The following is a 15,096-nucleotide window of genomic DNA, read 5'->3' as shown; positions in this document are numbered from 1 at the left end:
TGCAGAATTTCTAGCCGTTAGGAAACCTTAACCTACGCTTTGCGCAGGCGCAGAATTTATATTCCCGCCCCCGCTCCCGCCCCCACCCCCCCCGCTCCCGCCCCCAGCGTAAGGCGAAGAGCATTCTGGGAATGCCGGAGGCTGAGGTGCTCTCGTCTGTCGTTGCCTGTGTGTGTGGTTGCCCGGCCATTCTGTCTGTGATTTTAAGAGTTTGTCGTGAACCGTTAATCAGTATGTGTGACTCACACAAGGGTACGTGAACATTCAGAACACTCCGCGGCGAGCCATCTAAGGCGGGAAACATGGGGAGCTGGACGAATGAAGGATTTGTGGCCTCATTGCCGATCCACGATTTTGGGCTTCCCTGGGGGCTCAGGCGATAAAGAATCTACCTGCAATGCAGGAGAGTCGGGTTGGATTCCTGAGTGAGGAATATCCTCTGGAGGAGGGCATGGCTACCCGCTCCAGTATTCCAGAGAATTGCCTGGAGAATTCCGTGGACAGAGGAGCCTGGCAGGCTACAGTCCTTGCGGTCAGAGTCGACTGAGCGACCAACATTCTTTCACTTTACCGGGCCGGTCGGACCACGTCCCCAGTCGTTTACCCACATCCTCCAGGCTGGGAAGGAGTCCGGGATTTTGAGAGGGGGAGGGTTCGGGAAACGTAGCCTTTATGATCTCGGTTGGAGGGACTCTTCTTTCTGTTGTCTGCTTCTCGGTAAATCTGACACTCCCTTCGCGTATTGAAAATAGCGTACAGAAACAGGACAGATTCCTCTGTTCTGACTTTGATGCAAAGGGCTGCTTTCTTGATTTCCCTTAAGGCCAAAGTTAATGGATTTATTGAGTTGGTGAATTTTTGAGCCTCAGCCTGTGCCAGGCACTGTGCTTGGCTCTGGAAATACACCGGGGGACAAAGAATGGGGTGGGCGGTGGGGAGCAGGGACTGATCTGGTTTGGCATTTCTTCATGATGTCATGTGCCTATGTAAATTATCCTAAAAGATGACTTTTACATATCCTCTTTGAACAGATGACACAGTTCTAGGCACATATTTTACTGAACACGGTCAACGTATCTTTTTTTTTTCTTTTAATATGTAGAATTCTTAGTCATGTCTAGTGTATTTTCAAAGCTCCCAGTTCCAGTCTCTACAGCTTCTGTTTCAAACGTCGTTTTCTTCTAGCTCCTTATACCTTTTTCAACCCTTTCATTTCTTCTTATTCTCTCAGTTGCTTCATGGAGAAAAATAGATGACGAAGCTTAAACTCTACCATTTATTTCTGTCACCTTGAGTCTAGAAATCATTACATTCAAAATTGAAACCGTTTTTTAGCTCAATTTTCGAGGTCATATATTCTCGTGATTCATAAACCATGAAAATGTTAACTGTGAGGTCTTATTCTTTTCCACCTTCCTTTCCTGTCCACCATCTGCTCCTCTGTAGGTAACCACTATTTTAGATTCTTAGCTCTCCAGATGCTTCATTTATATTCAAGGAAATACAAATAGTATTCTATTTTTCCTGCTTTTACAGAGCAAAAGTAACTTCACACTTTTCTCTACTTTTATTTTTTGCATTATATATCTATATCCAAAAGATTTTCATATCAGTACATAGAGAGCATCCTAATTTTTTTTCACAGATATGTAGATTGAATGGATATACTATAACTAAAGTTGTGTCTTGATGTATAGTTGGGTTGTTTCCCATCTTTTTCTGCTTCAGACAGTGCTGTAATGAATAATCTTGTACATATCATTTTGTTCAATACAAGTATATTCTGCAGGATAAAGGTTTAGGTATAGAATTTCAGGTTAGAAAATGAACACTTGTTACACAAATTATTAACATTTTGCTAAATGATTCCAATCGACCATTGTAGTTGATTGTGTTAATTAATATTCTCATTAGTAATGTATAATAATCCTATGGAAAAAGAGTTAAGATTAGATCGGTGATCACATTTGCTCTAGCATTGAGTCTTCATTAAATTCCTGCTTATGTCCTTTGATATCACTATTAAATATGCTCTCATCAGGTTTTAGACACTTGTTTTTCAGCTGGCTTCTTTTTATGTGAAATATTAGCTCTCTCTTGTCCTTGGGAAAACATGTTGAATATTTCCTTTTTCTTTCAGTATTTTAAGAAAATGAGTGACATCTCAATTGATAAATGGACATTTTTAAAACCTTATATAAACCCTTTGGTAGTCAACACTGTTGATGACTTTGCCATGAAAACTCCTTCCTTCTATCTGCTACATCCCTCTCATTTAATTCTCACCTGTGTGACTTTTTTTTCTCATTCTCTTCTGCTGTTCATGTTATTCCTGGATGATTTCATTCATTCTCCGTAGCTTCAGTTACCATGTATGAGTGGATGACTCCTAGGTACAGTTGACCCTCCATATGGGTAGGTTCAGCATCTGGGGATTTAACTGACTTTGGATGGAAAATATTTGGGAAGAAAGTTCCAGAAAGGAAAGTTCCAGGAAGGAAAATTTGAATTTACCTTGGGCTGACAAGTATTTATAGGCATGCTTTTTAAAATTTTGCTCCTCTTTATGTGCTTCACAATATTACATTCTTTATAGATTTAGCTTTATGACAACACTGAATTGAGCAAGTCTATTGATGCCATTTTTTAAACTGTATTTGTTCACTTCATGTCTCTGTGTCACATTTTGGCAATTCTTGCAGTATTTCAGGCTTTTTCATTATTATGTTTTTTATGGTGATCTCTGATCAGTGATCTTTGATTTTACTACTATGAGTGGCTGAAGGCTCAGATGATGGTTAGCTTTTCTTCACAAAAAAATGTATTTTTAAATTAAGGTGAGTGCATTGTTTTTTTATTTTAAAATTTTTATTTATTTCGTTTATTTTTGGCTGTGCTGGGTCTTCACTGCTGCACAGGCTTTTCTCTAGTTGCATAGAACAGGGGCTACTCTCTAGTGGTATGTGGGCTTCTCCTTGCAGTGGCTTCTGTTGGTACAGAGCATGGGCTTTAGGGTGTGTGAGTTGCAGCTCCTGGACTCTAGAACACAGGCTCTGTAGTTGTGATACACAGGTTTAGTTGCTTCATGTCATGTGGGATCATCCCAGATTAGGAGTTGAACCCATATCTCCTGTTTTGGCAGGCAGATTTTTTTACCACTGAGCCACCAGGGAAGCTCCTACATTTTTTTTTTAGACATAATGCTTAGTAGACTATGGTGTAGTGTGAACATGGCTTTTATATGCCCAGCAGGCTTTTTCTCCTGTTCTGTGTTTCTAATTTTGTGCCAGTACCATACTGTTTTGACTATTGTAGCTTTGTAGTATAGTCTGAAGTCAGGGAACCAGACTCCTCCAGCTCCATTTTTTCTTTCTCATGGTTGCTCTGACTCATATGGGTTTGTGTGTGTGTGTGTGTGTGTGTGTGTGTGTGTGTGTGTGTTTCCATACAAATTTAAATTTTTTTTCTAATTTTCTGAAAAATGCCATTGGTAATGTGATAGAGATTTCGTTGAATCTGTAAATATCCTTGGGAAGTATAGTCATTTTGACAAATTGATTCTTCCAATCCAAGAACAAGGATTTTCTTGGATTGGAAATGTTTGTGTCATCTTCCATTTCTTTTGCCACGTTTTATAGTCTGGGGGATATAAATCTTTTGCCTTCTTAGATACATTTATTCCTTTGTGTTTTACTCTTTTTGATGTGATGGTAAATGGGATTGTTTCTTGAATTTCTCTTTCTGATCTTTTGTTGTTAGTGTACAGAAAAGCAAGAGATTTCTGTATGTATGAATTTTGTATCCTACAACGTTACCAGATTCATTGATGAGCTCTAGTAGTTTTCTGGTAGCATCTGTAGGATTTTCTATGTATAGAACCATCTGCAAACAGTGACAGTTTTTCTTTCCCAATTTGGATTCCTTTTATTTCTTTCTCTACTCTGATTTCTGTGGCTGGGACTTCTAAAACTGTGTTCAATGAAAGTGGCAAGAGTGGATATCCTTGTCTTGTTTCTGATCATAGAAGAAATGCTTTCAGTTTTTCACTGTTCAGTATGATGTTAGCTATAGGTTTGTCATTTACAGACTTTGTTATGTTGAGATAGGTTCCCTCTAAGCCCACTTCTGGGGGTTTATTACCATAAATGGGTGTTGAATTTTGTCAAAAACTTTTTCTGCATCTATTGAGATGATCATTTGGTTGTTGTTGATCTTTTTCAACTTATAATGTGGTGAATCACACTGATTGATTTGTGGATATTGAAAAATCCTTACATCCCTGGGATAAATCCCACTTAATAATGGTGTATGATCCTTTTAATAGATTGTTGGATTTGGTCTACTAGTATTTTGTGTAGGATTTTCTATGTTCATCAGTTACATTGGCTTATAATTTTCTTTCTTTTTTTTTTTGTGGTATCTTTCTCTGATTTTGGTATCAAGTAGATGGTGGTCTCATAGAATGAGTTTGGAGTGTTCCTTCCTCTGAAATATTTTGGAATAGTTTCGGAAGGATAGGTGTTAACTATTCTCTAAATGTTTGGTAGAATTCACCTGTGAAGCCATATGTTCCTGGACTTTTGTTTGTTGGAAGTTTTTAAATTACAATTTCAATTTCAGTACTTGTGATTGGTGTATTCATATTTTTTATTTCTTCCTGGTTCAGTCTCAGATTGTACCTTTCTAAGAAATTGCTCATGTATTCAAAGTTGCCCATTTTATTGGCTTGCTCGTAGTAATCTCATATGATCCTTTATATTTCTATGGTGTCCCTTGTAACTTCTCCTTTTTCATTTCTAATTTTATTGATTTGAGTCCTCTTCCTTTTTTCTTGATGAATCTGGCAATAAGTTTATCAGTTTCCTTTGTCTTTTCAAAAAACTGGATTTTAGTTTCGTTGATTTTTGCTGTTTTTTTTTGGTCTCTATTTCATTTATTGCTGCTTGATCTTTTAAAAATAAACTTTTTATTTTGTATTAGAGTATAGCATATTAACAATGTTGTGATAGATTCAGGTGAACAGTGAAGGGACTCAGCCATACGTATACATGTATCCATTTTCCCCAAACTCCATTCCCATCCAGGCTGTGACATAACATTGAGTTTCTGCTCCAATCTTTGTGATTTCTTTCCTTCTACTAAGTTTGGGTTTTGTTTGTTCTTCTTTCTCTAGTGACTTTAGGTGTAAGGTTAGGTTCCTTATTTGAAATTTTCCTTATATCCTGAAGTTAAGATTGTATTAAAAGCAGAGACATTACTTTGCTGACAAAGGTCCATATAGTCGAAGCTATGGTTTTTCCAGTAGTCATTAATGGGATGTGAGATTTGGACCATAAAGAAGGCTGAACACCGAAGAACTGATGCTTTTGAGCTGTGGTGTTGGAGAAGACTCTTGAGAGTCCCTTGGACTGCAAGGAGATCCACCCAGTCCATCCTAAAGGAAATCAATTCCTGAATGTTCATTGGAGGGACTGATGCTGGAGCTGAAGCTCCAATACTTTGGCCACCTGATGCGAAGAACTGACTCATTGGAAAAGACACTGATGCTGGGAAAGTTTGCAGGTAGGTGGGGACGGGGATGACAGAGGATCAGATAGTTGGATGGCATCACTGACTCAATGAATATGGGTTTGAGCAGGCTCTGGGAGATGATGATGGACAGTGAAGCCTGGCATACTGCAGTCCATGGGGTTGCAAAGCGTCGGACACGACTGAGTGACTGAATGACAACAACAAGATTGTGTACGACAACAACAAGATTGTGTTACTATAAACTTCCCTTTTAGAACTGTCTTTGTTGTATTCCATAGGTTTTGGATCCTTGTGTTTTCATTTTCATTCATTTTTGTTTTATTTCTTCTTTGATTTGTTCAGTGATACATTGATTGTTTAGTAACATATGGTTTGGTCTCCATAAGTTTGTGTTTTTTACAGTTTTTTTCTTGTAGTTGATTTTTAATCTCATAGCATTGTGGTCAGAGAAGATGCTTGGTATTATTTCAGTTTTCTTAAATTTACTTAGGCTGACCTAGTGGCCCAACTTGTGATCTATCCTGGAGAATGTTCCACATGCACTTAAGAAGAATGTGTATTTTGCTGCTTTCAGATGTAATGTACTATAAATATCAACTAAGCCCAATGGTGTAATATGTCTATTAAGATCTTTGTTTCCTTATTGATTTTCTGTTCATTGATGTAAGGGGGATTGATAAGAGTCCCCCACTATTATTGTATTACTGTTGATTGTATACTGCTGAAATATATATAGATACATTTCTATATATAATATAGATTTGCTTTCTATATTGAGGTGCTTTTATGTTGGGTGCATATGAATTTAGAAAGCTGAGACCTGGTGTCTTAGTCAGTAAAGAATCCTCCTGCAATGCAGGAGACCTGGGTTCGATCCCTGGATTGGGAAGATCCCCTGGAGAAGGAAATGGCAACACACTTCAATATTCTTGCCTGGGAAATCCCATGGACAAAGGAGCCTGGCAGACTACAGTCCGTGGGGTCCATATTTACAATTATGCAAGACAGAAAAAGAGACACAGATGTATAGAACAATTATAATGTCTCTTTGGATTGATCCCTTGATTATTATGTAGTATCCATCATTGTCTCTTATAACAGTCTTTGCTTTATTTATTTTAAAAACTATTTGTTTATTTATTTGGCTGCATCAGATCCTAGCTGCAGCACTTGGGATTTTCGTTTCATCATGCAGTATCTTTTGCTGTGGTGCATGGACTCTCTAGTTGCAGCATACGTGCTCAGTAGTTGCAGTGTGTGGGTTTAGTTGCTCTGTAGCATGTGGGGTCCTAGTTCCCCAACCAGGGTTTGAACCCACATCCCCTAGATTGCAGATGGATTCTTAAACACTGGACCACCAGCAAAGTCCTGGCATATGTATAGTTTTTATTTACTTGCGATATATCAATTCTATTTTTGCCTCTGTTTTAAGAAAGTGGTGAAGTATAAAACTTAATATGTATGGAATATGGCTGTTGACTCTGAACAGTATCCATATTTATAAAGTGGATTAATTTAGCCAATTTATATGCCATCTTCTACTTAAAATGTCAATTTTGGTTTAAATGGAATCATCAAAACCTTTATGGAAAAATATTATTTGCCTTTTTTATGTTCTTTGGTTTCATTTTAGCCAAGATATTTGCTGAAGTTTGAATAAATTTACCTCTCCAAACCTACCCATTGGGAAAGAGATGGTGCTACTTCACCAGTGATGCCTCATGAAGCCAGGTTAAGAAATCTCATGTAAGAAAGAGTTATTTCAGCAGCTGATACTGAAATAAAATAGAAAATGTAATTTTAATCAATTGAGAGTTTTAGCAATTATCTTACTATTAGTTTGTGATCTACTTTTATTTTCTGGTCCTCTTTATGTTGATATTATGGAAATAGTCATAAAGGAAGGTAAAGAACAACTTCAGGTGCAGCATCAGAAAACTTTCATGGTGAAACTCCAGTTATGTTGCATTCAATATACTGCCTATTCAGTGGCTTAACAGATCATGATCTTTGTGAATTAAATGGATGCCCCTTGGATCCTGATGGCTCTTTCATTCTTAATGGATCAGAGAAGTATAGTAGCCATATGTAAAAAAAAAAAAAAAATTACACAATTAGCATTAGATTTATATTATGAAAGTTGAAATTAAAATGTAAGCCTTTATACAGAATAATCTGAAAATGGCATTTGAATTATTTAGGAGGGTGACAGCTGAATTTATATACCAAGGTTTTATTCAGCTGCGTATACTAAGCACTAGAAATTTGGTTAGTTGTAGGTTTCTATGGAGCAGTTTTGCAAAATGGAGTTTATAAAATTCAAGAGTTGATGTTTCAGCGAGCCTTTGTGATGACATTAAATTAAGATGCAGCTTTCACTGTTCTTTCTACTTCAAGGACCTTGTGGATTTTGACTATAACTTTTATTGTCCATGTAGGTTGTGATTGCTTAAGAGAAAATGGTAGCACAGTCTATGTGTTTGCCAAAAAGGATTCTAAATATATGTACACAGGAGAGTGTGTATCATGTCTGGAGATGTGGAAGTATCTCTGCAGAGATACTGATTCCGTAGGGCCTGATTCCCTGGGGCCACATTGCCACACCTGTTTGTCCGTTAAGCTGTTGGAAGAGTCTTACTGGTTTCCCTTAGAGGCCCACCTACCCATGAATGCTACCACCAAGGCCCTGCACTCATCTTGATCCTCCTCAACTCCTTGCCTTTTTTCTGTAAGACATAGTCTTTTTACTTCCTTGTGGCCTGTGGCACTAGTTTATAACTCTTGAGAGAATATTATAAATGCAAAAGGACTTCCCAGGTGGCACAGTAGAATCTGCCTGCCAATGCAGGAGACGGGATTGGATCTCTGGGTCAGGAAGATCCCCTGGAGTAGAAAATGGCAACACACTGCAGTATTCTTGCCTTGGAAATTCCATGGACAGAGGAGCCTGGTGGGCTACATGGGGTTCCAATTAGTCCTGAGACACGACCGAGCAACACACATAAATCTTCTCTTGTTTTTATCTTGAATGTTTTGAAACACTGAAATTTTTGGAAAGGATAGACTTTTTTTTTGGTAGACTATCCTTCAATTTGGATTTTTCTAAAATTTCCTCATGATTATATTCAATTTATGCCATTTCTTGGCAGGACAAATCTAGAGGTCATATTGTGTGCTTCCCAGGACATCATATCAGGAGTCACATGATGTCATTATGTCCCATCATTGGTAATGTTAACTTTACAGTGGCAGCTATTAGGTTCCTCCACTGTAAAGTTACTATTTTTGTGGAAAGTTTTATTGAGTCTAGATAAATATACATTTCCTTATCAGTCTTTTCCATTGATGATCTTTGTCTAAGGCATAATTGATATTCATCAATGGAAAAGATTGATGAGAAAATGCTTATTTATCTAGACTCAAAGCTGGGCTGAATAAAGCATAAGCTGGAATCAAGATTGCTGGGAGAAATATCAATAACCTCAGATATTCAGATGACACCACCCTTATGGCAGAAAGTAAGGAGGACTAAAGAGCCTCTTAATGAAAGTGAAAGAGGAGAGTGAAAAAGTTGGCTTAAAACTCAACATTCAGAAAACTAAGATCATGGCATCTGGTCCCATCACTTCATGCAACTAGATGGGGAAATGATGGAAACAGTGACGGACTTTATTTTCTTGGACTCCAAAATCACTGCAGATGGTGACTGCAGCCATGAAATTAAAAGACGCCTCCTCCTTGGAAGAAAAGCTATGACCAACCTAGATAGCATATTAAAAAGCAGAGACATTACTTTAAGGAAAGGTCCATATAGTCAGAGTTGTGGTTTTTCTAGTAGTCATGTATGGATGTGAGAGTTGGGCCATAAGGAAAGCTGAGCACCAAAGAATTGATGCTTTTGAACTGTGGTGTTGGAGAAGACTCTTGAGAGTCCCTTGGACTGCAAGGAGATCCAACCAGTCCATCCTAAAGGTCCTGGATCAGTCCTGGGTGTTCATTGAAGGACTGATGTTGAAGCTGAAACTCCAATACTTTGGCCACCTGATGTGAAGAACTGACTCATTGGAAAAGACCCTGATGCTGGGAAAGATTGAGGGCAGGAGGAGAAGGGAACGACAGAGATGAGATGGTTGGATGCCTCATGCCGACTCAATGGACATGAGTTTGGGTAAACTCCAGGAGTTGGTGATGGACAGGGAGGCCTGGTGTGTTGCAGTCCATGGGGACACAACTGAGCAACTGAACTGAATAAAATGTTGCACAAAAGTAATAACTTTATTTTACAGTGGAAGAACCTAACAGCTGCCACTGTGAAGAAACTTCTCGCTATGGCTGAGTGTATATAGATGCAAAAAAAATGTATTGTTAATCTTTAGTTACAGCTTATTATAGCGTTACTAAGTACACAGTGCTTTGATTTTACATTTTAGTGCAATCAAGAGTTTGTTAATGACTGCTGAATTGGAATACATACATATCTTGAACAGCATGTGAACATTCTATGGAAATTGTGGTGTCAGATGGACACCATTGTGTCCCAAGTAAGAGTCTTTAATTAACTAAGATCTATGGGATTTCCAAACAAGGCATAAGACTAGTGACAGTTATCTTTGTATCTTTCTTGAACTGCTTTCCTTTGAATTGTACATTTTAGTCAAAAGTTTAAGTGATACTTTGAGCTAAATTTAATTATAAGATATTGCTGGCTTTATTGCTTAAGATATATGCATCTAAAATTTTGACATGTAATTTAAGTTATTAAATTATAGTTTAGAGCTCAAATTACATTTTAAAGTAAAAAATTCTTTTGAGAATCTCTTTGTAAAGCTGACAACAATATTTTTTTTAAAAATGAATGAGGAACTTCCCTGGTGATCCAGTGGTTAAGAATCTTCAAAGGGCACAGGTTCAAACCCTGGTCAAGGAAATAAGATCCTGCATGCAGCACAGCTTAGCCAAAAACTTTTTTAAAAAAGAGAGAGAAACAGAGAAAAATGGATGAGCATTCTATGATTTCCCCTTTGTCTTATTCTAGAGATTCATTCATGAAATGTGATACACCTCTAGATTTTCTCATGTTTAGATAGCTGTTAAAGTTCCCTGGGATTAGGGTGAATTTTTTTTTAATCATTAAAATAGAGTATGAGTTCTATTCCTCCCCCAAATAGGGCTTTTGCTTTTAGTGTACTGTATTGAGGGATAGGGCTCAGACTTTTGATTCTCTCAAATATGCATCTTGGAATCTATGTTGGTGAAAATGGGTTTGGAGAGAAACTGTAACACACTTTAGCCAGAGCTGGTCTTCTGTCTATGTAGCAAAGCAGAGAATTGAGATTTGGCTGCTCCAGGTCTTGCTCCAGTGGGTGATAGACCCTGAGTTTTGACCTGAGTGTTTTCATAGCTTGAAGTTCAGGAGCAGCATGCTTCACTTGCAGGGATAAGAGAAAACCGGATAACCAATGTTGGCTGTGTTTCTATGACTGAGAACTTACTGTTAATGCATGTATTTCTGAAGAGAACTGCCTTCAGCTTTTCTGTGTTCTCTAGGGTAAAATTAAGTTCTTCATGTTGTTTTAGGCCTCTTTACCTTTCCATGGGCAAATTCCCTCAACCTGGAATGCTTATGCAACCTATTTCCCATGCCTCCTCAAAAATGGGTAATAGAAAGAGGGGTGCTTATTACTTTTTTCAGGTAAATCTCACTTATTATGCAAAACTTTAGTATTGACTCTTGTCTTCTTCAGTATACTTTACCTGACTCCCCAATTTGATTTAGATCAGAGATTGGCAAACATTTTCTGTGAAGGGTCAGATATTAAATATTTTAGTCTTTGTTTACCTTACAGTGTCTGTTGTGTATTGAACCCTGCCATTGTAGTGAAAAGCAGCCATAGACAGTACATAAACCAATTAAACTTTATTTACAAAAGTAGGTGGCAGATGAAGGCAGATTTGGCCTGCAGGCTATTCTCTGAGCCCCTGATTTAGACCTATCTCTGTGACTGTATATGGGATATTTTCTTTAAATAAATTCTGACAGAATGTGTACACCAGATGGTAATTATTGGTATATTTGCCTACATCACTCACTATACTATTCACTTCTCGGAGGCAGGGAATGTGTCTTAATAGGACTTTGTATTTTCAGCTCTGAGCATGGTGCCTGACACGTAGTGTCTGACAGTGAGTGTTTGTTGAACCTATAAATGGACCCTGTGTCCTTGGACTGGGCTCTTTAATCTCCTGTTGAAGAGCGTTAGGAGCCTCTAAGTAGGAATATTGTGTTTATTTTTCATGAGTCTAGTACTTTTCTCTTCCTTCATATTTTCTGATAACCAGAGGTCCTCATTTTGCTGGTTTCTAATAGACTTTCCTGTCAATAGTCCTTTCTAGATCAACTGAAACTCATATATTTCCTTTGGAGCACATGATACTGTTTAGTCTTCAAGGAGAACACAGCTCACTTTATTTCTTCCTGTTAAGACAACAGTTATATTCTATTAGCTCTATTGTAATATAATATTCTATGTTCTATTCTGAGTTCTCTAAGGATTCAAAGCAGGCATTTGAGAATGCCACTCATACTGTTTTGGCTCCCAGTATTTCATCTTAGGTTGTTTTCTATGGACTGGAAGTGGGCTCAGAATGTAGCACATTTTCTGTTTCTTGACTTTGGACTCTTTGGGAGAACTTATGTTTTTGACCAAGATTTTATGATCTACTATTGTTTTTAAACTTACTAATCCAAGTCTTTTCCTAATAAACCTGATCTTTTTTTAAATAAAAGTATCCAGATGTGATTTTACTTTTTTGAAGTACTATTGTGGAAAAATGCTGTTTTTCCATTTTCCAACTAACCAGCTGTTCATTTCTTAGTTGACTTCCAGAATTATATATTAGATCTAAATAATTCACTGGAAATTCTTTGTTTACTTTTTGACTTATATCTTTATATATGCATGCATTCATGCTAAGTTACTTCAGTCGTGTCCGACTCTTTGCGACCCTGTGGACTTTTAGCCCTCCAGGCTCCTCTATCCATGGAACCCTTCTGGCAAGAATACTGGAGTGGATTGCCATGCTCTCCTCCAGGGGATCTTCCCGATCCAGGAATTGAACTGTTATCTCTTAAGTCTCCTGCATTGGCAGTCAGGTTCTTTACCACTAGTGCTGCCTGGGAAGCCCATCTTTATATACAGATACTTCAAAATCTGAAATGCTTTTAATAATTATTATGTCCTCTATTGCATATTTTCATGGAGTATATTTTCTAGTGCTTCTCAGTAGAAATAAAATGTAAGTTATTTGACATGATAATCCAAAATATTTTAATTTCAACATATAATCAATGTAAAAATTATTAATGAGATTTTATATATTTTGTGTATATGTGATATGTCTTTGAAGTCCTGTGTGTAGTTTATACCAACAACATAATTCATTTCAGAATTGCCATATTTCAGGTGCCCAGTGATGACCTGTGGCTAGTGACTGCTCTGTTAGACAGCTTGACTATAGACCGATTGTGAGTACTGGAGTGGGTTGCTATTTCTTCCTCTGGGGATATCTGCTTAAAATGCCATGAGACACTAATCATTTCCAGGTGAGCACTTCATCTTTCCAGTAAACTGCATATCACAGTAAAAAGTGATCTCTTGCAGTTCTTGTATATATTTCTTTGTGTTTAATGCAATACTGTAGACCTTGAATAACACCATGAGACCAATATGAAGTGCCGCTAGTGATTCTAGAAATGCTCCCATGAAGCAGAGAAAAGTCATGACATTTCAGGGAAGAGCTGAATTGCTTGATGTATACTGTAGATTGAGGTCTGCAGCTGCAGTTGCCAGCCATTTCAAGATAAATGAATCCAGCATAAAAACCATTGTAAAAAGAAAAACATGAAAGGAAATATGTGAAAACATCATTACACCTATGCCAGCATGCATGAAAATTTACCGTTTGTGAATTAACTTTTTATCTTATATCAAAAATGCAGCTTTTATGTGGGTGTAGAATTACTATAAGAAAAGCATACCTACTAGTATGATTTGAGAAAAAGCGGTCATTATTATATGATAACTTAAATGGAAAGTGAAGGATCTTAATGCCACCAAGGGTTGATTTGATCATTTTAGAAAGAGGTTTGACTTAAAACATGTCAAAATTAACAGGAGCAGCAGCTTCTGCTGACCAAGATGCAGCAGATCAGTTCCCAGGCACCATTAAGAAAATCATTGAGGAGGAACAATAACAGGCTAGACAGGTTTTTAATGTAGACAAAAAGAGCCCTATTCTCGGTGGAGGGGGGCAGGGGGGAAGTGCCACAAAGGACATTTACTAGTAAGGAAGGAAAGTGAGTACTAGTTTTAATTCAGGAAGGGATAGGCTAACTCTCCTGTTATGCACGAATGCAGTGGGGTTTAGGATAAGGACTGCCTTTATCTATAAGATCCCTGGGTCAGGAAGATCCTCTGGAGAAGGAAATGGCAACCCACTCCAGTCCTCTTGCCTGGAAAATCCCATGGATGGAGGAGTGTGGTAGGCCACAGTCCATGGCATCTCAAAGAGTCAGACACGACTGAGCGACTTCACTTTATCTATAAAGCTGCTGACCCACAAGCCTTGAAGGGAAAAGATAAAACACCAGCTGCCAGTGTTTTGGTTGTACTGCAACAAGGAAGCCTGGATAATGAGAACCCTTTTCTTAGGTTGGTTCCACTGATGCTTTGTCCTTGAAGTCAGTAATTACATTGCAAGTAAAGAACTGCCTTTTAAAGTTTAAAGTTTCTTTTTATTGGACAGTACCCCTGGCCACCCAGAACCCCATGAATTCAACACTGAAGGTGTTGAAGTGGTCTTGCTGCCTCCAAATACAACATCTCTAATTCATCCTCTAGATCAGGGAGTCATAGGGACCATTATGGCTCATTACATGTAGCACTCTATGTAAAGGATTACCAGTACTATGGGAGAGAACTCCATGGAAAGGTCCTGGAAATCTGGAAGGACTACACGATTGAAGATGCCATCATCATAGGAAAAGCTGTAAAGACCGTCAAGCCCAAAGGAATAAATTCTTGCTGGAGAAAACTGTGCCCATATGTTGTGTATGACTTCACAGGATATACACAGAACCAATCAAGGAAATCATGAAGGACATTTTGGATAATGACAAAAAAGGTGGGGGTGAAGGGTTGCAAGATAGGGATCTTAGAGAAATTCAAGAGCTTATAGGCACGATACAAGAGGAATTAGCAAGAGATGACTCAGATAGAGTGCTTCCGAACCAGTGCCACACAATGAGGTAAAAGACATGGAAGAAGGAAGAAGCGGTGCCAGGAAACAAACTGACATTAGACTATCTAGGGCGAGAGTTCTGATAATTAAAAACTGCTTTTGACTTCTTTTACAGCATGGACCTTTCTATGCTACTGGTGCTGGAACTAAAGCACACAGTGGAGGACGGATTCGTACTTTATGGAAACATTCATAGAAAAATAAAAAAGCAAAAATGTCAGAAATTAGGGTGTATTTCCATCAAGTTACACCCAGTGTTGCCTG

The 15,096-nt window shown here is 38.0% G+C and overlaps 1 long non-coding RNA gene across 1 annotated transcript; it reads left to right on the top strand.

The window, feature by feature from the left end:
* The first annotated feature begins 139 nt into the window (after positions 1–139).
* Positions 140–14,845, top strand: LOC139032062 (uncharacterized). Its single transcript, XR_011484611.1, has 2 exons — positions 140–7,278; positions 12,996–14,845. It is a non-coding gene; the product is annotated as an uncharacterized lncRNA (long non-coding RNA).
* Positions 14,846–15,096: the final 251 nt, after the last annotated feature.

This window comes from Odocoileus virginianus, chromosome 29 (assembly GCF_023699985.2).
Source record: "Odocoileus virginianus isolate 20LAN1187 ecotype Illinois chromosome 29, Ovbor_1.2, whole genome shotgun sequence".
Taxonomy (NCBI): Eukaryota; Metazoa; Chordata; class Mammalia; order Artiodactyla; family Cervidae; genus Odocoileus; species Odocoileus virginianus.
This window is presented reverse-complemented; position numbering and strand designations above follow the sequence as displayed.